We start from the raw sequence: 24,413 nt of genomic DNA on the forward strand, positions 1-24,413 counted from the left end.
TTGTATAAAGTCAGGGAACCTGATTCCTCCAGCTCCATTTTTCTTTCTCAAGACTGCTTTGGCTATTCAGGGTCTATTGTGTCTGCATACAAATTGTAAAGTTTTTTGTTCTAATTCTGTGAAGAATGCCATTGGTACTTTGATAGGGATTGCATTGAATCTGTAGATTGCTTTGGGTAGTATAGTCATTTTCACAATATTGCTTCTTCCAATCCAAGAACATGGTATATTTCTCCATGTGTTTATTTCTTTCATCAGTGTTTTATAGTTTTTTGAGTACAAGCCTTTCGCATCTTTAGATAGGTTTATTCCTAGGTTTTGTATTCTTTTTGTTGTGATGGTAAATGGGATTGTTTCCTTAAATTCTCTTTCTGATTTTTTCTTGTTAGTATATAGGAATGCATTAATTTTGTATCCTGCAACCTTACCAAATTCATTGATTAGTTCTAGTAGTTTTCTGGTGGCACCTTTAGGATTTTTTATGTATAGTATCATGTCATCTGCAAACAGTGACAGGTTTTACTTCTTTTCCAATTTGGATTCCTTTTATTTCTTTTTCTTCTCTGATTGCAATGGCTAGGACTTCCAAAACTATGTTTAATAAGGGTGGCAAGAGTGGACATCCTTGTCTTTTTCCTGATCTTAGTGGAAATGCTTTCAGTTTTTTACCATTGAGTATGATGTTTGCTGTGGGTTTGTCATATATGGCCTTTATTATGTTGAGGTATATTCCCTCTATTCCCATTTTCTGGAGAGTTTGTTTTGTAAATGGGTGTTGAATTTTGTCAAAAGCTTTTTCTGCATCTATTGAGAAGATCATATGGTTTTTATTCCTTAATTTGTTAATATGGTGTATCACATTGATTGATTTGCATATATTGAAGAATCCTTGCATTCGTGGAATAAATCCTACTTGATCATAGTGTATGATCCTTTAAATATGCTGTTGGATTCTGTTTGCTAGTATTTTGTTCAGGATTTTCCCCTCTATGTTCGTCAGTGATATTGGTCTATAATTTTATTTTATGTGATGTCTTTTTCTTGTTTTGGAATCAGGGTGATGGTGGCTTCATAGAACGAATTTGGGAGTGTTCCTCCCTATGCAATTTTTTGGAAGAGTTTGAGAAGGATAGGTGTTAGCTCTTCTCTAAATGTTTGATAGAATTCACCTGTGAAGCCATCTGGTCCTGGACTTTTGTTTGTTGGAAGATTTTTAATTACAGTTTCAATTTCATTACTTGTGAGAAGTCTGTTTATATTTTCTAATTCTTCCTGGTTCAGTGTTGGAAAATTGTACCTTTCCAAGAATTTGTCCATTTCTTCCAGGTTGTCCATTTTATTGGCATATAATTGTTTGTAGTAGTCTCTTATAATCCTCTGTATTTCTGCTGTGTCAGTTGTCATCTCTCCTTTTTCATTTCTAATTTTATTGATTTCCATCCTCTCCCTTTTTTTCTTGATGAGTTTGGCTAAGGGTTTCTCAATTTTGTTTATCTTCTAAAAAAACCAGCTTTTAATTTTATTAATCTTTGCTATTTTTTTCTTTGTTTCTATTTCATTTATTTCTGCTCTGACCTTTATGATTTCTTTCCTTCTACTGACTTTGTTCTTCTTTCTTTAGTTGCTTTAGGTGTAGGGTTAGATTGTTTGAGATTTTTGTTTCTTGAGGTGAGATTGAATTGCTATAAATTTCCCTTTTAGAACTTCCTTTGCTGTGTCCCATAGGTTTTGGGTCATCATGTTTTCATTGTCGTTTGTTTCTACGTATTTTTTTAATTTCTTCTTTGATTTCTTCAGTGCTCTGTTGGTTATTTAGTAGTAGTGCACTCAAGACTGCTTTGGCTATTCAGGGTCTGTTGTGTCTGCATACAAATTGTAAAGTTTGTTTAGCCTCCATGTATTTATGTTTTTCACAGTTTTTTTCTGTAATTGATTTCCAGTCTGATAGCGTTGTGGTCAGAAAAGATGCTTGATATGATTTCAATTTTTTTTAATTTTCTGAAGCTTGATTTGTGACCCAAAATGTGATCTATCCTGGCGAATATTCCATGTGCACTTGAGAAGAAAGTGTATTCTGCCAGTTTCAAGTGGAATGTTCTATAAATATAAATTAAATCTATTTGCTCTTGTGTCACTTAAAGCTTGTGTTTCCTTATTTATTTTCTGTTTGGATGATCTGTCTTTTGGTGTAAGTGGGGTGTTAAAGGCCCCTACTATTATTCTGTTACTGTCGATTTCCCCTTTCAAGGTTGTTAGCATTTGCCTTCTGTGTTGAGGTGCTCCTATGTTGGGTGCATAAACATTTATAATTGTTATATCTTCTTCTTGGATTGATCCCTTGATCATTCTGTAGTGTCCTTCCTTATCTCTTGTAACAGTCTTTATTTTAAAGACTATTTTATCTGATACGAGTATTGCTACTCCAGCTTTCTTTTGATTTCCATTTGCATGGAATATCTTTTTCCATCCCTTCACTTTCAGTCTGTATGTGTCTGTAAGTTTGAAGTGGGTCTCTTGTAGACAGCATATATATGGGTCTTGTTTTTGCCTCCATTCAGCCAATCTTTTGGTTGGGGTATTTAATCCATTTACATTCAAGGTTATTACTGATATGTATGTTCCTGTTACCATTTTTTATTTTGTTTTGGGTTTGTTTTTGTGGGTCTTTTTCTTCTCTTGTGTGTCCTGCCTAGAGAAGTTCCTTTAGCATTTGTTGTAAAGCTGGGTCGGTGGTGCTGAATTCTCTTAGCTTTTGGTTATCTGAAAAGCTTTTGATTTCTCTGTCAAATCTGAATGAGATCCTTGCTGGGTAGAGTAATCTTGGTTGTAGGTTTTTCCCTTTCATCACTTTAAGTATATCCTGCCACTCCCTTCTGGCCTGCAGAGTTTCTACTGAAAAATCAGCTGATAACCTTATGGGGATCCCTTTGTATGTTATTTTTCTCTTTTCCCTTGCTGCTTTTAATATTTTTTCTTTGAATTTAATTTTTGTTAGTTTGATAATATGTGTCTGGTGTGTTTCTCCTAGGGTTTATCTGGTATGGGACTCTCTGTGCTTCCTGCACTTGGGTGACTATTTCCCTTCCCATATTAGGGGACTTTTCCACTATAATCTCTTCAAATATTTTGTCAGACCCTTTCTTTTTCCCTTCTTCTCCTGGGACCCCTATAATTTGAATGTTGGTGCATTTAGTGTTGTCCCACAGGTCTCTGAGATTGTCTTCAATTCTTTTCATTCTTTTTTCTTTATTGTGTTCCTCAATAGTTATTTCCACCATTCTGTCTTCCAGCTCACTCATTCATTCTTCTGCCTCAGTTATTCTGTCATTGATTCCTTCTAGTGTATTTTTCATTTTAGTTATTGTGTTGTTCATGTCTGTTTGTTTGTTCCTTAGTTGTTCTAGATCTTTGTTAAACATTTCTTGTATTTTCTCAATCCATGCCTCCATTCTGTTTCCAAGATTCTGGATCTTCTTTACTATCATTACTCTGAATTCTTTTTCAGATAGATTGCCTATTTCCTCTTCATTTATTTGGTCTTGTATGTTTTTACCTTGCTCCTTCATCTGTGATATATTTTTTTGCCATCTCATTTTTTTTTTTAATGGGTGAGGTTGTGTTCCTGTCTTACTGGTTGTTTGGCCTGAGGCTTCCAGCACTGGAGTTTGTAGGCTGTTAGGTAGAGCTGTGTTTTGGTGCTGAGAGGAGGACCTCTGGGAGACCTCACTCTGATGAATATTCCCTCGTGTCTGAGGTTCTCTGTTAGTCTAGTGGTTCAGACTCGGAGCTCCCACTGCAGGAGCTTTGGCCCAACCCCCGGCAGCTTTCTTGGGGGTTCCTTCTCTCTCCTTGGGGGTTGAGGTCCCCCACCACCATCCAGCAGGTGCCTTAGTTGTGGGGAGATGTGAATTCTGTGTCTTCCCACCCCGCCATCTTGACTCCACCCCCCCCAGAAACTCACTTTAAATATAAACATTGTACTATAGTAAACACGATACCTTAAAAAAACAGCAAAAGAGAATAATAAAAGGATGAATAAAGATGTGTCATGCAAACATTTATCAAAAGATAGCAGGAATACATATATTAATATCAGAAGATGTAAATATCAGAAGGAATATTATCAATCATAAAGACAATTCTCACAATGATAAAAGAGTTAGTGCTCCAAGAATATATAATTTTTAATGTTTATGCACCTACATAGGGCAAAAAAAAAAAAAGGACAGAACCTAAAAGAAACAGAGACAAGTCCACAATTATATGTGGATTCATCAATATTACTGTTTCATAATTGGTAGAACAAAGAAGAAGAAAATCAGTAAGGATAAACATATCCTAAATAACACTATCAACCAAATTGACCTAGTTAACATTTATAGAACACATCTGAAAAACTGAATGCTCTCAGGATACAGATTCTTTATATAAGCCTTAATAAATGTAAAGAAAAGAAACCATATGTTCTTGGTACATAATGAATTTAACTAGAAATCATAACGCAGAGATATCTAGAAAATTTCTCAAATATTTGGAAATTAGGCAGCATATTTCTCAATAAATCTTGGATCAAAGTAGAAGTTTTGAAGGGAATTTTAAAGTATTTTGAACTAAATTAAAACAAAAATACAGCAGATCAAAATGTGTGAGACAGAGCTAAAGTATTGCTTTGGAGAAAATTTATAAAATGCTTATGTTAGAAAAGAAGAATGATCTCATATCAGTGATCTAATTTTCCAACAAGTAGAAGAAGAACAAGCAAATATGACTCAAAGTAGGCAGAAGGAAGGAAATGATAAAGATCAATGCAAAAAGCAATGTGGTTGAAAATGGAAAAACAGTAGAGAAAGTCAATGAATCCAAAGGGTGATTGTTGGAAAAGATGAATATAACTGATTAAGCCCTACTCAGACTGGCAAAGAAAAAGAGAGGAAACAGAATTTACTAATATTAGCAATGAAATAGGGGATATCGTGAGGGATCCCACAGACATTTTAAGGAAAATAAGAGAATCCTACAATTCTGTGCTTATAAATTTAGCAAATTAGATGAAATAATTCTTTCCTTGAAAAACACAGACTAATAAAACATGCAAAAATAAATATATAACCTTGGTAGTCCTGTATCTATTAAGAAGTTGAATTTATTGTTAAAAATCTTACAAGAAGAGAAATTTCCAGGCTTGGGTGATTTCACTGATGAACACCAACAAATATTTAGGGAAGAAATAATACTGATTTTACACAATTCCTTCCAGAAAATAGAAGAGGGAACACTTCCAAACTTACTTTCTGAGGCCAGCAGTGCTCTAATGCCAAAATCAGATAACGATGTTCTAAGAAAGCTACAAACCCAGCATCGTGAACATATACACTAAAATCCTGAATAAATTGAATTCAGAAATATATAAAAATAATTAAACATCATGAAAAACCAGGTTTCCTTCCAAGAATGCAAGGTTGATTCAATATTTGAAAAGTAAACATTATAATTCACCATATTAACAGAGTAAAGTAGAAAAAATATAAATATCTCATATACGCAGAAAAGAATTTTTTGATAAAATGAAATACCAATTCATGATAAATACTCTCAGCAAACTAGGAGTAGAATAAAACTTTGTTAACCTAAGACAGGATATCTACAAAGCCGTAGCAACAACAAAATTCTTCATCTCACTGCATGCTTGATTCTGAAAAACCCAATTGTTTACTACTAAGGTTAGTAAAAACGCAAAAATGGCCACTCTTGCCACTCTTAGTCAACACTGTTTTGGAAGTCTTAGCCAGTGCAAACACGGCAAAATACAAAAATCAAAGGCCTACTGAATAGAGAAAAAAAAAATTTTTTTTTTCTATTTTCAGCATGGTTGTCTATGTAAAAACCCCCCAAATTTAACTAAAAGCTGCCAGAACTAAGTGTGTATCCAATGTCGTATGATAAAAGGTCAATAAACCAGAAAAATCAATCACATCTCCATATACCATCAAAAAGCAACTGGAGTCTGAAATGAAACAAAAATAACTCTAAATATAATAGCATAAACAAAAGATATAGTTAGATATAAATATTAAAAGAAATGCCGGAACTCCATGCTAGAACCTAGGAAACAGTAATGAAGTAACAAAAGAAAAACTCTACAAATGAAGAGCTATAGCCTGGACATGGATTTCAAGCTTCAATATTATTAAGCTGTCAGTTGTATGTCATTTGCTCTATCGATTCAGTGCAAGCCCAATCAAACTCTTTGAAAGTTTTTTTTATCAATATTGACAACAGTATTCAAAATATGTGTGGAAAGGCAAAGTATCCAGAATAGGCAAATAATTTTGAAAAAGAAAAACTAAATTGGAAGAATCACCCTGCCCGAGTTGAAGATTTATTATAAAGCTACAAAAATCAGTACAGTGTAGTACTGGAAGGTGATAGACACATAGATTATGGGACACCAAAGAGCGCCCAAAGATACCTGTGTAAGTATAGCCAACTGATCGTCAATAGTAGTGCAAAGACAATTCAGTGGAGAAAGTAAACTGTATTCATCAGATGGTGCTGGAATAGTTGGGCATTTGTTGTCTAAAAACAAAAAAAAAGGTGACTTAAATCTCACACTTTATATAAACATTAGCTCAGAATATATCACAGACCTAAATGTATGATATAAAACTATATAATTTCTAGAGTAAAATACAGGAGAAAATTTGCATGACTTTAAGTTTGACAAAGACACCAAAGACATAAGCAAAGCAGTAAAGTTTTAGAAAGTTGACAGATTTCTCCGTGACATTTACCCAAAGGAGTTGAAAACTCATGTCCACACAAAACCTGAACACAGATGTTTATAAGCAGCTTTATTCAGAATTGCCATGACTTGGAAGCAATCAGTGTATGTTTCGGTAGGTGAATGGATAATAAACTGTGCCATTACATCCAGACAATGGAATATTATTCAGTACTAAAAAGAAATGAGCTATCAAGCCAGGATAAGACATGGAAGAAACTTAAGGGCATGTTACTAAGTGAAAGAAGCCCATCTGGAAAAGACTGTATAGTATATGATTCCAACTGTATGACATTCTGGAAAAAGCCAAACTATGGAGACAGTAAAATGATCAGCATGTGCTAGTCTTTGGGGAGGTGAGGAGGGGTCAATAGGTGGAGCGTGGAGAATTTTCAGGGCACTGGAAATACTCTATGATACCATAATGATGGATACATCTTATTATACATGTGTCCAAACCCATATAATATACAACACCAAATGTGAACTGTAAGGCAAACTATACACTCTGGGTGATTATGATGTGTCAGTGTAGGTTCATCAATTGCAACAAATGTACCACTCTGGTTGGGGATGGTGATAATGGGGGAAGCTGTGCATGCGTGGGAACAGGGTGTACCTGGGAAACCTCTGTAACTTCCCCTCAGTTTTGCTGTGAACCTTCAACTCTTCTAAAAACATCAATTTAAAGAATTGACAAATTTGACTTTATAATGTTTTTAATCGCTTTTTGGAATGTCCTCTTAAGTGACTGAAAAGACAAGCAACAGAATGAAAGAAAATACTTGCAAATAGCATATCTGATAATGACATTTATCCAAAATACATTAAAAAGTCTTTTAACATTCAACCATGAGAAAACAATGCAATAAAAAATGGGCAAGATATCTAAGTAGATACTTCACCACAGATATACAGTTGGCTATTAAGCGTATGAAATAATGAATATAAATAGTTAACAAACTGCAAATTCAGATCACAATGAGACACCACTGCAAACCTGTCAGGATGCCTAAAATGCCAAAAAACAAAAAACTGGCAGTACCAAGGGCTGCTGAGGATATGGAACTCCTGGAAGATGCATACATTGTTGGTAGAAACGCAGTATTGTGAAAACAGTTGGACGATTTGTTTATAAAATGAAACTATGATATAACACTCATCCTCCTAGGCATTTAAATCAAGTAAGTTGATCCAAAAGACTGCATATTATATAATACTATTCATGTGACAGTTTAGAAAAACAAAAATCTAAAAATAAAAAAGAGATCATAGTGTGCCAAGCACTGAGGGTAGGATGAGCCCAAGGGTATCCCAAGGAAACAGTGGGGGGTGATGGAACTGTTCTATATGATAATGTGCCAGTGGATATATGATTATATGCATTTGTTAAAACCCATAGAACTGTACACCACAGAGTGAATGTTACCGTATGCAAATTAAGGATCAACCCTGATGAATGGGGAACCCAAGACGAGACGCAGACTGTGACAAATGAACCCAGCTGTATTCCAAATGCATGACATACCTACACTGAAGAAAGGGGAGAAAGGAGCTGTACACACACACACACACACACACACACACACACACACACACACACACACACACACACACACACACACACACACACACACACACACACACCAGGAAAAGAAAGAGAAAAGAATATAGGGACAAAACTGATATGAGAACGGTAGACCCAGCTCCCCACCCTCTGGTTTTTTGTTCAGTGGCACACCGCCTCAATGATTTTCTCATCTCAGTTAACTTTAGTTTGGGAAGATTAAAATGAAAACCTAAGTCCGTGTAGATTTTTGTGTCTCCCTAGTTTTTGTAATCATGAAGTTACTTTGTCGCCTTTATCTGTTGGGAAGTGTAACTGTTTCAGATTTCCAAATTGAAAAGTGTCACCACCAACAGGAAAAGTGTGATTGCAAGCAGTGTTGTCTCCCTCAAAACTGCTCAAAAAGTAGCAGCTCTTCTGAGTGTTTTGAAAAGATCTATCCAATCGGTATATACTGTTTTGTTTCTTAGAATGCTCAGAATAAGCCACCTAGGCCTCTCGTACTGCAATTCCAACATCTAATATCTTGAGAGAAAAAATGCTATTATTTTCAAAAAAACTTACACTTTAGTATTTTCAGGGACTGTAGGCTTCTCCCGTGATGCTAAAACATGCAGCTATGTGACCAGTCGACCATTGGTTAAGAAGCTTACCTCACCCCCACCTCAGCCTGCCCTTCTCCTGTCTCCAACCTGGTGTTCCACCTGCTCAGGTGTCTTTTTTCCTAAACACTTTGCCTAACATGTCAAATGAGTTTACACTCTTTAGCAATAACATGCTACTATTATTATTACTATTATCATCATCATCATCATAATCGTCACTATCATTATTGGCTGTTCCGCTTGTTTGGGCTTAATCTGAACTCCCTACTTCCCCCATAAAACCTTCTTCTTCTTCATTTTGAACATTTCACCTCAGCCTTCTGAATTATACTTTTACCAAATGCTAAATTCAATTTTGTTATAAATTCACTTCCTCCTCTAGAGGAACGTGAGGCCATCCGTTTCACACAAGTTCTGCTGGTACTCCCTGTTATAGATATGAAGGTGTCGGTTGGACAGGGGTGATGGGAAGGGCAGTTGCCCAGGAGACATCTAACTGTGTTCTGGTTACACTGTCACTGCATCAAAGCTTCATTTTCTTTAGGAACTAATGTGTCATTCCTTTGCTGGTGATCTTGGGAAAGTCACTTAATGTTTCACTGGATTTCCTGAAAAGAAGATGATTGGAGGAAATATGTTTAGAAAAGACTTAGATCAATGCAAGTAACTCCAAAACGGTTTTTCTAAATTAGGGTTTCTAAACAAGTACACCTGAGAACAATAGAGACATGCATTAAAATAAAATAAAACAAGGACCTAGTAATAATGAAAACATGGGTTTTGATGGAATACTTCTCTTACAAGATATGGACCATCACACTTAGTGTATTAGGCAGAATAATGTACCTCTTCCACCTCCCCACCCCGTTACCGCCCCCCACCGCCGCCATCCATGCGCAAAGATGTCCACCCGAATCCCTGAAGCCTCCAGATTTGTTACATGGCAAAAGGGACTTTGCTGATGGATGAAAGGTTGCTTGCTAATCAACTGACCTTAAATAAGGAGATTATCAGGTGGAAAAGTGAGAGAGAAAGGCAGAAGAGTCTGTGAGAGATGCAGCACAGTAGGGATCAAGAGACATGAGGCTTAAGAAGGATTTGACTTATCCCTGCTGGCTGTGAGTTGTAGGGGCTACGTGGGAGACTGGAGAAAGCCTTCTAGGGCCTAAGGGCAATCCTCAGCTGTCAGCCAGCAAGGGTGTAGGGATCTCAGTCCTACAACCACAGGGAACTGAACCTGCCAAAAACCTGCATGTCCCTGGAAATGGATTCTCCCCTTGAGCTTCCAGAAAGGAATGCGACTCTGCCTGAGCACATTTTGAGTTTAGCCTTGTGATACTCAGAGCAGACAAATCAGCCAGTCCCATGGGACTTCTGACCAATAGAACTGTGAGATAAGAAATTTGTGTTATCTCAAATTGCCAAGTTCATGGTAATTAGTTACAGCAGAAAGAGAAATTGAATATGCTTAGTAACTAGTTCTGCAGCCTTGGGCGTAGCAGTGCTCAACAGGGGTACAGAAAGCAGATTGTGGACTAAAATCCCATCTTGACTCACAGAGGGATTTTTACTGACCCTGCCATTCTTAAACCTGCACCTTTTAATTTTTGAATATAAACCTCAATCACTACATCTTTATATTAGTAAAATATTTCATAAAAGCAATCCAAATATAAATAACTGTTAAAGAAGCAATGAATACTGGATATAAATTCTGAAACAAATGCCGTTTATTCAGATTTTTGTTTTATTCGATGAATATGTCTCACAATTCACTATCGGTGGAAGTGCCCTAGATTCTCTTTCTTCTGCTTTTCCCCATTAATCATAGCCTATCTTAAAGTGACAAGAAGCAGATACGTGTCTTTGACTATTAGGGAAGTCTCTACCACAGAGATCATGAGAGGAGCCACTGAGCAGGGTTGACCTGAATCTTCATCCAGGCACACTCTTAATAGTATTATTGAAAATTTCCAAAAGCTCCACTGAACTTACTACTTCACAAGTTACGTAGGAGCTGTGAATCTGTGAAATATTGACTTCTTCCTATTTTAACAATTATCACAGCGGTTGACCTCCAAAGACCCACACTCTGTAGCCACTGCATGGCCTAAGACAATCATTTGGCTGTAGATACACCAGAGATAGAACCCTGGTTCCAGTCTGTGAATTCCGGCAGACCTTTGGATGCTTTAATTTTTAACAGAATCTTCAACAGAAGTGAGGCTCTCTTGGAGCACAGAAAAACAGGACTTAATGAAAAAATCCCAACTGGATCCTCCTGTATATATAAGTAAACAGATGAAAAGTTTTTTAAAAAAAGTTTATATTAAAAAGATTTGCATCTTAAAACTTCCCTTTCCTTCTTAAGGAGTGAAAACAAAGAAGGGTCTCGAGGTTGAGACCTCAACCCAGTGATAATGGCCTGCAGGGTTTGATACGAGCTTTGCATCCTTACTCAGCCAGCACAGTAGTCCTGAGCTTCGTTCCTTGTCTTCATCCACAAGAGATTTAGGTTTAATCTCTCAAATCCACTTTCCACTCCAGAGCTGGCCAGAGCCGTGAGTTCTATAGATTCAGCCTCTCAGATTCTGGGGTGAGAAAGTTTGAGCCACACATGACTTTTCATTGACCCCACCACTCAGAGGGACCAACCTATAGCTATCTGGGAGTTGTTCTGTACGGTTTAAAGAGAACTGACAGCTCGCTGAGCAGACCCTATCACTCACAGGACGTTGTTACTTAAACATGAAAATCTTTCTTATCCATACCCAACTTTTTAAAATGCAAGCAATGCCTTGGGATCCTACTAGAAATGTAATTTGAAAAATAGGCTATATTTTGATAAGATGAAGGTATATTTCATAATGTCTTTCATAGTGTTGACGTTCCACATTTTAATATCATTGTACTTATGAATGTAAAACAGGTCAAACTTTTAGTTATTTTCTGCATGGGATTAGCACTTGGAATCTGCCCATAAAGGACCAATTTCATAGGTTCAGTTAGTCCATCGCACTTATCAAGGCTTTGTCCCAGTGTTTAGTCTCCTGCTAATGCCCTGACAGTGTTGATGGGCCATAGTGATGTTGACAGGCCACAGAACAGTTTAAATGCAAATGTTTATTTCCACCCAAAGCACCCATTTGGATAGGTACGTTGAAAGAATGCTTTTCCCAGGGGTTATGTAATCTCTATGTAATCAAAATATTTCATGTGAAAGCATCACAATGCCAGACTCAGAGCTTTGATCTTGAGAGCAGAACATTGAATCTATAAAGCAGAATACAATGCTTTTAATAAAGAAAAACAAAAGGCGTAGCTTTGAACATGAGTTGAATAATATTATTGCATGTTTTCTGCCAAGAATGATCATGGTTAAATGAAGGTTAAATATCTTTGTTTACAGAAAACACTCACAGAAGGCTACTCATCTTTTTTTTTTTTTCTCCTGGCTCTATTGTAAGGTACCTAATGATAGGTCTTTGCACCTGACAAGGATGAGCACTTCTTGGTGAAGTTTGCCATCTTGTGGCAAATATGTTAATATAATTTACTGTGCAGGATTAGTAAGGAAGCCCGAGATTTAAAGTTTATTAGAAAATTTAATGGTGCAATAAAAGTATGTGTAATACAATTCTGTTTATCCAGAGTATTGGAAAAACTGGATGCTCTTGTTAACATTTTAAACAGCTTTGAATTACCACAGATATAAATATTTATATCTCTATGGTACTTTTAGCGATACTACAAGTTAACAGTGCAAGCTCTGGAGACAGAGTGTCTGGATTCAAATCACAGTTCAACCGTTTTCTAGCTCTATAGCCTTGGGTAAATTAGCTTATCTCAGGATGCCTCAGTTTTTTAATATGCAAAATAGGGATAATTATAGTTACTACCTAAGGGTGAGATGATCATTATATGTAGCATGTAACAAATTTAGGACAGTGCCCAGCAAAGCTAATCTCTCTCTGTATATAGTAGTTATTATTGTTATTATTATGATTGGTGCCTTAAATTTTCTGGTATGGTCCTGATTATAAACAATCTATCTTATTGTTGATTAATATGTGGTTTTCCTCATTTGGAGAGTGGAATGAAAAAAACGTGGAGAAAATAATCATATTTAACTGCTATGTGGTACTGATGATGTAACAGGCACTCATCTAAGTCCTTACCACGTACAAATTTACTTCATCCTTACAGCAAGATAGGTATAGTTATTGCCCCAATTTCACAGATAAAGAAATGAAAGCACAGAGAATTTAAGTAACTTTTTTTTAAGGCCACAGAGCTGTAAGTAACAGAGCCAAGATTTAAGCATTGATAATCTTGCACTGTCAGTTGTGGTCTTAAACACTGCACATATTTCCTCTTGGTATAACTTATATTTGGGAAAACTAGTAAATATTAGATACCTACTTTAGCTACAAAAAGAGATAGTAGGACAGTATCATACACATCTTCTTGAAAGTTAGTAAATTCCACTAGAAGTACCAGGTATTTGTTTTGTTTTGTTTTTTTGTTGTTTGCGGTACGCGGGCCTCTCACTGCTGTGGCCTCTCCAGTTGCGGAGCACAGGCTCCGGACGCGCAGGCTCAGCGGCCATGGCTCACGGGCCCAGCCGCTCCGCGGCATGTGGGATCTTCCCGGACCAGGGAGCGAACCCCGTGTCCTCCGCATCGGCAGGCGGACTCCCAACCACTGCGCCACCAGGGAAGCCCAGTACTAGGTCTTTTAACTCTTATCTGTTCCAGTTCTACATGTGGCCTCTACTCCGTTTGTTCTTTTTTCTTTCCTTGGTTGTGTTATTACAGTCCGTTTTCGAAACGAATTTATTGGAAGTTTCTTCCTACTTGAATTTCCCATTTGAGCAATTTGATAGTGTACTGTGTGTCTGTTTCCTTTTTCTTCTCCTCTCTGAACCTTAGAAAAGAGAACATAAAACAATAGTTTTTTTTTTTTTCACATCTCTGTTGGAAATACTTTATTGGTGGAAACATTTGTTCAGACTTTTCACATGGGGCATTCAAGTAATGTTTACTGAACAATTGATAAATGAACGAATGCTATATTAATATATCGACTTGAGATGATAAGGTTAGGAAAATCACAATGTGAAAAACAACACATGAAGTTTCGAAAAGCATACGTGTCATCTACTCATCTCCTTGTCACAGTGGTCTTGAATGGCAAGCAGTGCAATTATTAATATCTGTGTATCTTAGCTCAGGAAGGAGAGTGAAGACTGTTTGCTTTGGCCAGGGTGGGGTTAATCTGAGAAGAGCCGAGCTCTTTGAGTATAACCTCACCAGTGTAGTGCATAGAAACACTTTTACACTTATCATTACTTCTACTGAAAAAGAAATACTTTTCTCTCACTATCTGTTTTGTTAGTAATATGTCACTAAACAGTTATTTTCCACCTTTGTGTTGTCGTTGCCGCCTTTGGAGAAGTGCTTCTTTTCTATTCTATTTTATCTTATATTTTCTTATCCTATAAGAAAAATCTGCAAAAGTCGTTCTTCCCTTTCAACAAGAAAAACAAGTTCTTCTTAGAGGACCTAAAAAGAGCAGAGTGGTCTCAAAATGACCCTTCCAAGTCTGCCTGGAGAGGAAATTGGAAAGCGGGTGGTTACAGGAGCGTAAATTTGGCATTTTCAAACACCAGTCGCGTTTATCCTTTTCCCTACTGTATGTTTTGATCTACGGTGATATTTGAGGTATAGAGGGTAGGAAAAGCTCCTGTGACCCACGTATCAATTTCCAGAAGGGAGTGAACTTTAGTGCTACCAGAAGTTCCAAACAGTGGAATGATTGTGTGGAAACAAAGGGCAGTTTTTACATTTGGTCTAAAGAGAGTAAATAACTGGAACCCATTACTAGGATATCCAATCTACACCGACTGATGCCAGGATGTCGTAAATTGTGGACCTACAGTTGGGTATTTCTTGAGATTAGTAAGATTTCCTTCATGCCATTCCCGAGCGAAAGATGGAATCAGTCAAGCCATGGTTTTTAATAGGTGTACATCTGAACACTTTCTCCTTGACAGGAACTCCTTTGTGGCCATACTTTTTTTTTTCTCCCTTCTACCTTTGACTTCAGTGTCTCTACTTCATTCTTAGCATCTTTCCCGTTGACTGGCTGGGACCTCATAATGGTCCAATTCACCAAGTGATAGGGAAGTAATGGCCAGTTTCGGAGGCCAGATAGGGAAGTAATGGCCAGTTTGCTTTACTGAATACAATTTCAGTAACTGAAAGCATTTGAAAATTCTTTTAAAATGATTACTTTATAGTTAGACCAACAAAAGCAACTAATAAACTTTGCTTGCTTCTTCATGGAGAGGATGGAAAAAGTTTACAAATATTGCTCTTGTATTTTCTGCAAACATAGAAATAGATGAAACAAATCAATGATTTATAAATGCTCATTACTATTATTCACGAAACCCTTCTAGAAAAAGTTATAGTATTCAGTGCCTCATGCCCCTCCAACTTCAAAGAGAAAATTTTATCCAGAGATAATGTATGATGTAAAATGTCTTGTACCTGCTTTATGATACGTAGTAGTGACCGTGCTTTATCAGATCTGTTTTCAATGACGTTATTCTAGAATGTTTTCTTTCCAGATGATAATTGAGAAGCTAATACAAAAAAATAAATGGTGTCAGGTACCACAACAGTGAGAGAACTTTGCTGTTTTCTGAGGTTTTGTTTTTTACCTTTTTTTTTTTTTTTAATGGAGTGTGCTGGATGTCTCTCTAATTTTGTTCAGATGCCTGCAGAACCTGGAAACGCTGTTGCTGCTATTGATGCATAACATAGTGCTATTGGTCTTTTTATATAAATAAAAAAAAAATATATATATATATACACACACACACACACATACATATATAATTTGAATTTTTGGAAACTTTAGCTGTGCTGTCAACTTTGGAGACGTATCCCAGTTGTAACATGTTGGGTTGGCATTGTACAGAAATCAACAGCCATATTGGTCTAGAAATGTTAAACATAATTTTTTCCATTTGTACAGGGGTAACGCACTGTATTAAATATGTAAGGTCTTATCTGCATGGCTTTGATTACGGAAACTAATAAAGTATTCCGTAAATAAAAAAAAAACAGATAATGTAGGTTAGTAAATGGTTAGAGTTCTATATAAATATGCTACCTTAAAACTACATTTCCACATAATTTAATTCTAATTTCACTGGCATTTTCTGACCACAGAAAAGAGTGGGATCATTTGAAGATTTCTACTGTTTGATCACTGAATTGCCAGTTTCTATAGCTATTTGTTAACTTGCCAGATAACCCAGCTACTAAAGTTCAGGTAACATTCAGCACATACTGACTGTCAAAAAATTAAACCATTTAAGTAAAATAAACAAAGTCCTTCTGGTGTACTGTTTTTCACAAATGGACTAAATAATGTGTCCTGCCAGTGGCTAGAAATAAGTTAAGGGCTCACATGTGTCCAGATGCTTCATCACTCAAAAATGATACTAGTGTTTTCCATTGTTCGTTTTTCATGTTTGTGTACTGGAATTCAGTTGAGCTGTATATTACTCACAGGTCATAAAAGCCAAAAATCACAAACTTGGATCTGTTGTGCTTCCAGTGCAAAATGCCTGTGTACTGGAGGAATCCACACAGAATTACACAGTATTCATGAGCCCACAAAACTGTAATGGACCAAATCAACATAGAAATACCATGCCAAGAGGAACTGAAAACAAAAATGTCAAATTGTTTAGTGTGCAACTAACATTTAAAATATTTTTTTCTTGAGTAAAAAGTATCTTTAATTGGAAATTTGTACTGTCACTGATGATATAAAATGAGAGTATTAAAAAAATTTACACTCTTTTTATTTATTTTTTTATTGAAGTATTGCTGATTTCCAATATTTTGTTAGTTTCAGGTGTACAGCATAGTGATTCTGTTCTTTTTTGCAGGTTTTATTCCATCATGGGTTATTACAAGATATTGAGTACATACACTCTGTTAAAATATTATTAACTCAATTAATTTGAGTTGGCTATTCCAGGCAACTAATTTGGGAAATATTTTCTCCCTCCCTTCCCTCCTTCCTTCACTTCCTCTTTCTTTCTTTCTCTCTCTCTCCCTTTCTTTCTTTCTCTCTCTCTCCCTTTCTTTCTTTCTTTGTTTCTTTCTTTCCTTCCTTCCTTCCTTCCTTTAGAATGTAACTTTCAAATGTCTCAGGAATATACACAGTTTTTGGTGTTCACTGATTAAAGGTCACTATTATGAGGACACATATTTTGCAATAAATTAGTGCAGCCAAACTTACTCCCAGATTGTCTAGTACTTAATCTTACACAAGGATCTGTGTAAATTCTCTACTCCATTGGAAGCAGATAAGACAAAAGTTAAGAATTATAAAATGACAATAAAGTAAAAGATAAAAAGTAATAAGCCTGGATAATTCACAAACAATGCAATCCCTGAAAGATCAAAACGTATCCTTGCATGTGGAGTAAGTCATCAAATCCCTGTTATATAAATCAGTATCTCCTTAAATAATATTTACAAAAGATGTACATAAAACACTAGGAACTACATAATAGATTTCTTTGACTGGAGCCTAAATCAGTGGTTCTCAGAACCCGGTACCTGGGATAAAAGCATTAGCATCAACTGAAAGCATTTTTAAAATGTAAGTTGTTGAGCCTCATCCTAGATCTACTGAATGAGAAACTCTGAGGCAGGACTCAGCAATGTGTGTTTTATCAAGTCCTTTGGGTGATTCTGATGTACACTAAAGTTTGAGAACTACTAGCCTAAATACCTTCCACTAATGATTCTTTCATTAGTTATCCCTGTCTATGTAGAATTCTGGTAAAAAGTCAAAACTATAAACACCTTTTTCCTCCATAAGTATGGAATAGGCACAAAAAAGTTATCATTTCTATAAATTAATTTCTACTTCATTACAGAAATTTATATTGGTTTTAGCAGTTGTTTTCTAACTCGAGTTGTAGAAATCATTGAAAATAATGGCTCAGTTGCAATAGCCAAAAAGTTTGTCAAATGATCTCCTTTTTAAAATATACTCAGAATATTTTGAAAAGATCTAACCAGCATTAGAGAGGACAGGTGGTGGGGGAGGAGAGTGATGGGAGATTGAGAGGAGAGACAGAAAGTTCACATTTATCTTAAGAGGGCTTTACTTTCAGAAATGAGCATTTTTGGTTAATGATGAATTATTTAAGCCTAAATGTTAAATCATTTAAAGTTCCTTCCAATTAAAGCTTTACCTGCATCTCCTATGTTTTGATATGTAGAATTCTAAAAAAATATTCAGAAATTCTAGTTTTTATTCTTGTTTTACCTGACAGGGGAGTTTTTAAATATCCATATTTATCTGAAATCGGTTAGGCTTTTCTTAACTAAAAAATTATTTACTTTGTATTGTTATTGGTCTGTGTTTCCTTTAAGGTTTATTGACACTATCCTTGCCTGCTACTTCATGTTTAATATTTGTAACTATTCCATAGACACCTGAAAATAAATATTGTTCCTACATTCTAGGACATTTATGTATTTCAACCTTAACTGTTTTATCATTCTGATCTTTCTTTTCTCCTGCCCTGGGCATCCTGTACATTAATGAAGTTGATGAGAAATTCAGTTTTGTTTTAGACTGTCCTGTAGCTAGCTTATGAAAACAAAGGGAAAAAAAAACAAGTATGATAATGAAAAGTATGAATGGGAGAGGGGTTATAACCACAGAGCTAGAGATTCGTGTACATACTTATATGTATATTTTTAAACTTTATTGATACATAATATGCACATGATAAAATTCATTTTAATACAGATAAATTATGGTAATGATATGCAGTCATAATAAATGCAATTTAAAATTTTATTGTGTGCAACATTATGTAAACAACAGCACATTTTATATTGCATTTAAATGGATATTTAAATGCAATATTATATTCATTTGAGGAGTCCACATGATGAAAGTTCTGTTCATTCTGTCATCTGAAGAACTTTTGGAGGAGATGTCAATTTTATATGTAAATATTTAGGCAATTTAATGAGTATAAATATTTATTTTCAATGAATAAAATGAGGAATTTGACTTACTCTACTTAACTTCAAATAAAAAATCTAGGGGAAAGTAATCTAACATTTTAAACATATTTAAGCTCAATACAGAGATACTTTTATGAAAATAGCAGAATTTAATTTATGAGTTACCCTGGAAAATAGTATGCTTCGTTTCATAGGAACAGTTCACGCTATGACTGCTAGAGTTGCTATAAATGTGGCAGCAGGTTGAGTTAGATGACTTCTAAGACTCCCTCCAACTCTTGGATTGTAGTATTCTGGGTGGGGCGGGGAGAGCGCGAGAGAGACAAAGAATGGAAAAAATACTTCTCTGCAACCATATTAGTTACTCTAATAAAAAAAATGTGATATATACTGTATTGCAGTTCATTATGAACTTTAAAACATTAATAACTAGATCAGTAATAAATTACATGTCACTGGAATTGAGAAGATGTATTTTCTGTTTCTTGTAATGCCACATTAAAATCACACTTTTTGTTTCGTGTTCCGTGAGGGATAGGATGTTGAGCTTACCCATGATACCCCTGGTAAATAAGATGGTATAATTTAGTGACTAATGAGGTACTGTGGGTTATTTGGAAAATCCATTTATATTCAAAGACTAGAGAAAACAGGTGAACATTCTTTAGTTCTGCCACATGGTTATTGATTTCTTTTTTTAAAAATAATTATACATTTTTATAGTAAATGTTAAATATAACCAATGACATGGGATAGGAAGAAATAGAATCATGAAAGATAGGTTGAACTTGTATTTATTTTATGATTAAATTCTCTCTTTTATGCTTAAACTATTTTAGGTGGAACCTTGTACATACAGTTTGTCTAAACTGGGTTTAGTTAGAAGGCACCTAGGAGAACACTTACCCGATGGATTTGTTTTTTTCAGTTTTCATAGCTTCCATTTCATTTTTAATGAGATCCAAATGGCTTTTCGAATATATAATCATTTTAAGCGCTATGACATGCCTAAATGGACATTAGAACTTTTATCTTTTGTAATCTTAGCTACAGTACTCTTGTAATGAAGGATGTAAAGTCCTGAATCATTCTGGATTTAGGTATTTTAAATTGTTGGCAATAAATAATTAGAAATGAGAAACCACCCCAGGAAAACATCTCACTGAGCCCATTTATTAAACATGGACTTTTTTGGCTCAAAAATAGTTGAAGTTATTCCATCAAAATGTCAAAATAAACCAGTCGACTTCTACAAATTAGGTTTGTCTGTTAATATTGCTGATGAGAAAAAGCAGTATCATAAAAATCACTTGGCGAAGCCATTTCCTGATGATATAGTTCATATATACATAAATTTAACATTGTATCAATAATTGTGCTTGCTTATAAAGCCATACACAAAAGTAAAGCAAGTCAAAAAACAGAGATTTGGCAATCCAAAATGTGTGTAAAATAAGAAGCAGTCATAGGTCAATTCTGAAATATTGAGAGTAAAATAACAAGTATATTTAACCATGGGACATATTAATATCAGTTTAAAATGTAAGAGCGTCATTTTGTATTTTTCCACATATCACCTTCGTGGATGATGTTACAATAAAATGTGGCTAATTCAGAAACCTGGAGTCTAGTCTTCCAAAAGCCTCAGGTAACTGAAAGTCTCCAAAAGTATAAATGGAAGAAGAGGAAAGGGTAGGAGGAGAAATATCACAAAGAGTCAGCCTTTCAAGCATAAGAAGCAAACAGAGAAGAATAGAAGGCTCAGTTAATCCGGTGCTCTATTTGCCAACTGATCAAAGAGAAAAAGCTTACTTCTTGTTGTCAGGCTTTTCTTTGGAATGGCAAGAAACAAAAATAAACAGAGCAAAAGACAAAATAAGCAAACACAGAAGAAGGAGACTGAGGAGGACGAACAGGAGGAAGAGAAGAGATTGTGGGAGAGAGGAAGTGTGGACATTGATGGTGAGGATAAAGGGAACTAAAACAAAGAGAGGACACAACAATTCTGCAGAACATTCAGTTACCTTCAGTAAAACCAAACATATGTGGAATTATGAAGTGGGAGAAGTTAGGACTTGGAAATGACCCTGTGCTAAATAACAAAAATGTTCCTAATGGGGCTTCCCTGGTGGCGCAGTGGTTGAGAGTCCGCCTGCCGATGCAGGGGATGTGGGTTCGTGCCCCGGTCCGGGAGGATCCCACATGCCGCGGAGCGCCTGGGCCCTTGAGCCATGGCCGCTGAGCCTGCACGTCCGGAGCCTGTGCTCCGCAACGGGAGATGCCACAGCAGTGAGAGGTCCGCGTACCACAAAAAAAAGAAAAAAAAAGAAAAAAAAATCAACCATGGTTTCTTTCCAGGTTTCAATAAAAGATAACTTTATTATTTAAGCTCTTCTAGGTCATTGAAAGTGATGGAATAATTCCCAATAAATGTTGTGAAAATACGATAATCCTGGTACCAATATTCAAACTGCACAGCATGGAAAAGAAAACTATAGCTCAGTTTAAAATAAAACATAGATGCAAATTTCTAAATATATTATTTTAAAAAGTAAATAATGCATTAAAAGAATTCTTTATCAACAAATAGGTTTTATCCTAAAAATCCAGTTATTATTAAATAACTTATTAAAATATATCCTTTTTTTAGCCTCAGTATTTTAAAAATATATATAAATGTTTCTGAAAAGAATAATAATTGCACATTCATTTCTTTTTAAAAAATTTTTTTGGGCTGCATTGGGTCTTTGTTGCTGCACATGGGCTTTCTGTAGTTGCCACAAGCGAGGGCTACTCTTCGTTGCGGTACGCAGGCTTCTCATTGCAGTGGCTTTGCTTGTTGCAGAGCACAGGCTCTAGGTGCATGGGCTTCAGTAGTTGTGCCACGTGGGCTCAGTAGTTGTGGCTCACGGGTTTAGTTTTGCTCCACAGCATGTGGGATCTTCCCGGACAAGGGATCGAACCCGTGTCCCCTGCATTGGCAGGCAGATTCTTAATCACTGCGTCACCAGGGAAGTCGCACACTCATTTCTAAAATCAAACAACCAACCAACAAAGAAAAATTTTAGCAAGCTTTAAAACATTCTACAAACACTAAACTTGGTAAAAGACACCAGTCACTGAATAGCAAACAAGATCGTACTGTAAAGTGAAAGATTGAAATCATCTCATTGCAAATCAAAATGACAAAAGAAACATTAGTATTCAACACTGTTTTAGACATTCTGGAAAATACAAAAAACATGGTGCAGTTAGGTATACTTTTTGGAAAAAATAAACTTATTTGCAGAAACATGATTATATAAATATAAAAACTAAGATGAACAAAAATTCTACAAACAGCAAATGCTGGAGAGGATGTGGAGAAAAGGGAACCCTCTTGCACTGTTGGTCGGAATGTAAATTGATACAGCCACTATGGAGAACAGTATGGAAGTTCCTTAAAAAATTAAACTACCATATGACCCAACAATCCCACTACTGGGCATATACCCTGAGAAAACCATAATTCAAAAAGAGTCATGTACCACAATGTTTATTGCAGCTCTATTTACAATAGCCAGGACATGGAAGCAACCTAAGTGTCTATCAACAGATGAATGGATAAAGAAGATGTGGTACATATATACAATGGAATATTACTCAGCCATAAAAAGAAATGAAGTTGAGTTATTTATAGTGAGGTGGATGGACCTAGAGTCTGTCATATAGAGTGAAGTAAGTCAGAAAGAGAAAGACAAATACCGTATGCTAACACATATATATGGAATCTAAAAATAAAACAACCACAACATTGTAAAGCAATTATACTTCAATAAAGATTTAAAAAAAAAAAAAAACTACGATGAAGTCAAAATTCCAATAGTAGAAAAGAAAATTAAAAAGTGCCCAGAGATGGGACAAATATACATAACAACATGGCTTTCCTATATTCCAAAAATAACCTTTATAAAAGGTTATAGAAGGGTTGAATTTAACAAACTAACTTTACCTTCCATGCACAGGAAACATGTGGTTTCCATATTTTCTGTAACTGACCTCATTTTTCTCACTTATCCCTGTACTACTGGGAAGCATATGGGGACAAGGAATACAGGTGGTTGACTTTAACTTACTTATTAAGAGAACATGTCTGCTGTACTATATTTTGACTTATAGTCCAGCAACAAGTTATTTTAACTTTGAAATTCTTAATCACATCAGCTATTAATGCAAGATGCTATTCTTTATTGGGATGAAATATTCTTTATTGGGATGAAATAATTCTTTATTGGGATGAAACTTCATGTCTGCAAAACGTATAGAAATTATCCCAGAGACGGAAAGCTGGGACAAACAACTTATATGTGGCAGTTGTTCAATTTTAATTCTAAAGCTGCCTGAAATGTCCTCTAATATTGTTATAAAGGATAGACCCTCACATCTTATTCTGATATTTTGTGGGAAGATGTCATTTTTGTTGGTCTCTAATAGGGAGAACTAATGAGGGGCAGAATCAGGAAAGAACTTAAATCCACAAAATTCTCCCCCCAGAAGTTTTGCTCGTTTGGGATCACCACATCAAACACGGAAATTCAATTCTGTTACAAAGGTGAAAGATAATCCTCAAAGCAGGATAAATAAGAATGAAAAATAAAATATGTTTTAGCTGGCTATCACAAACTGTGTGATTAAATGTTTGTGTTTTACAAAAGCTAAAGCACGTTTTGTCAGTCATTTCCCCCATCAATTTCTGAGTTTGGCATCTAACCCATGAAATTAAATCCATTTATAATTAAGCCATCAAAAGAGTGAGTTTCTACAAACGTATTTAATAACAAAGGTGTCCTTATCCAATAAGCCTTTTGAAATCTTTAAATTGGGAGATTTCAATTCATCAAACCCATTCAGACATAAACGTTTTAAGTTCAAGATATCATATTTAGGGCAGGCTAAATGATGTATTAAGTATGATAAGCTCCACATTCTCTTGAGACATGCTTATTAAACTTATAAGAAGCTACTTGTAATATCAAGATGCATTAGTAATGCTAAAGGGAGAGAGTGTAAATATACTGGAGTATATTTTCCAACATTAAAAAAAATCTTTTTATAATCGCCAGCCACCTTAAAACATGTCACTGCATGAGTAGCAGTAAGCAATTTATGCTTGAAGCTCTGGTACACAAAGGTCACACATTTGATGATGAATGAATATATATGCAATTAATGGTTCAATTTTATAAAGTTACCACAACTTACTGACTTTCTTCAAACAAATACAATATGGATAAGGAAAACAGTAAGTTTAAATAGGGGAAACCTTGCAGACACTACTTTAATACCATCAATATGTGTAAGAAACAGTAGTGATGTCAGCTCTCACTTCTGATTTAGGGAAT

The sequence above is a fragment of the Stenella coeruleoalba genome, assembly GCF_951394435.1.
Source record: "Stenella coeruleoalba genome assembly, chromosome: 9".
In the NCBI taxonomy this organism is placed as follows: domain Eukaryota; kingdom Metazoa; phylum Chordata; class Mammalia; order Artiodactyla; family Delphinidae; genus Stenella; species Stenella coeruleoalba.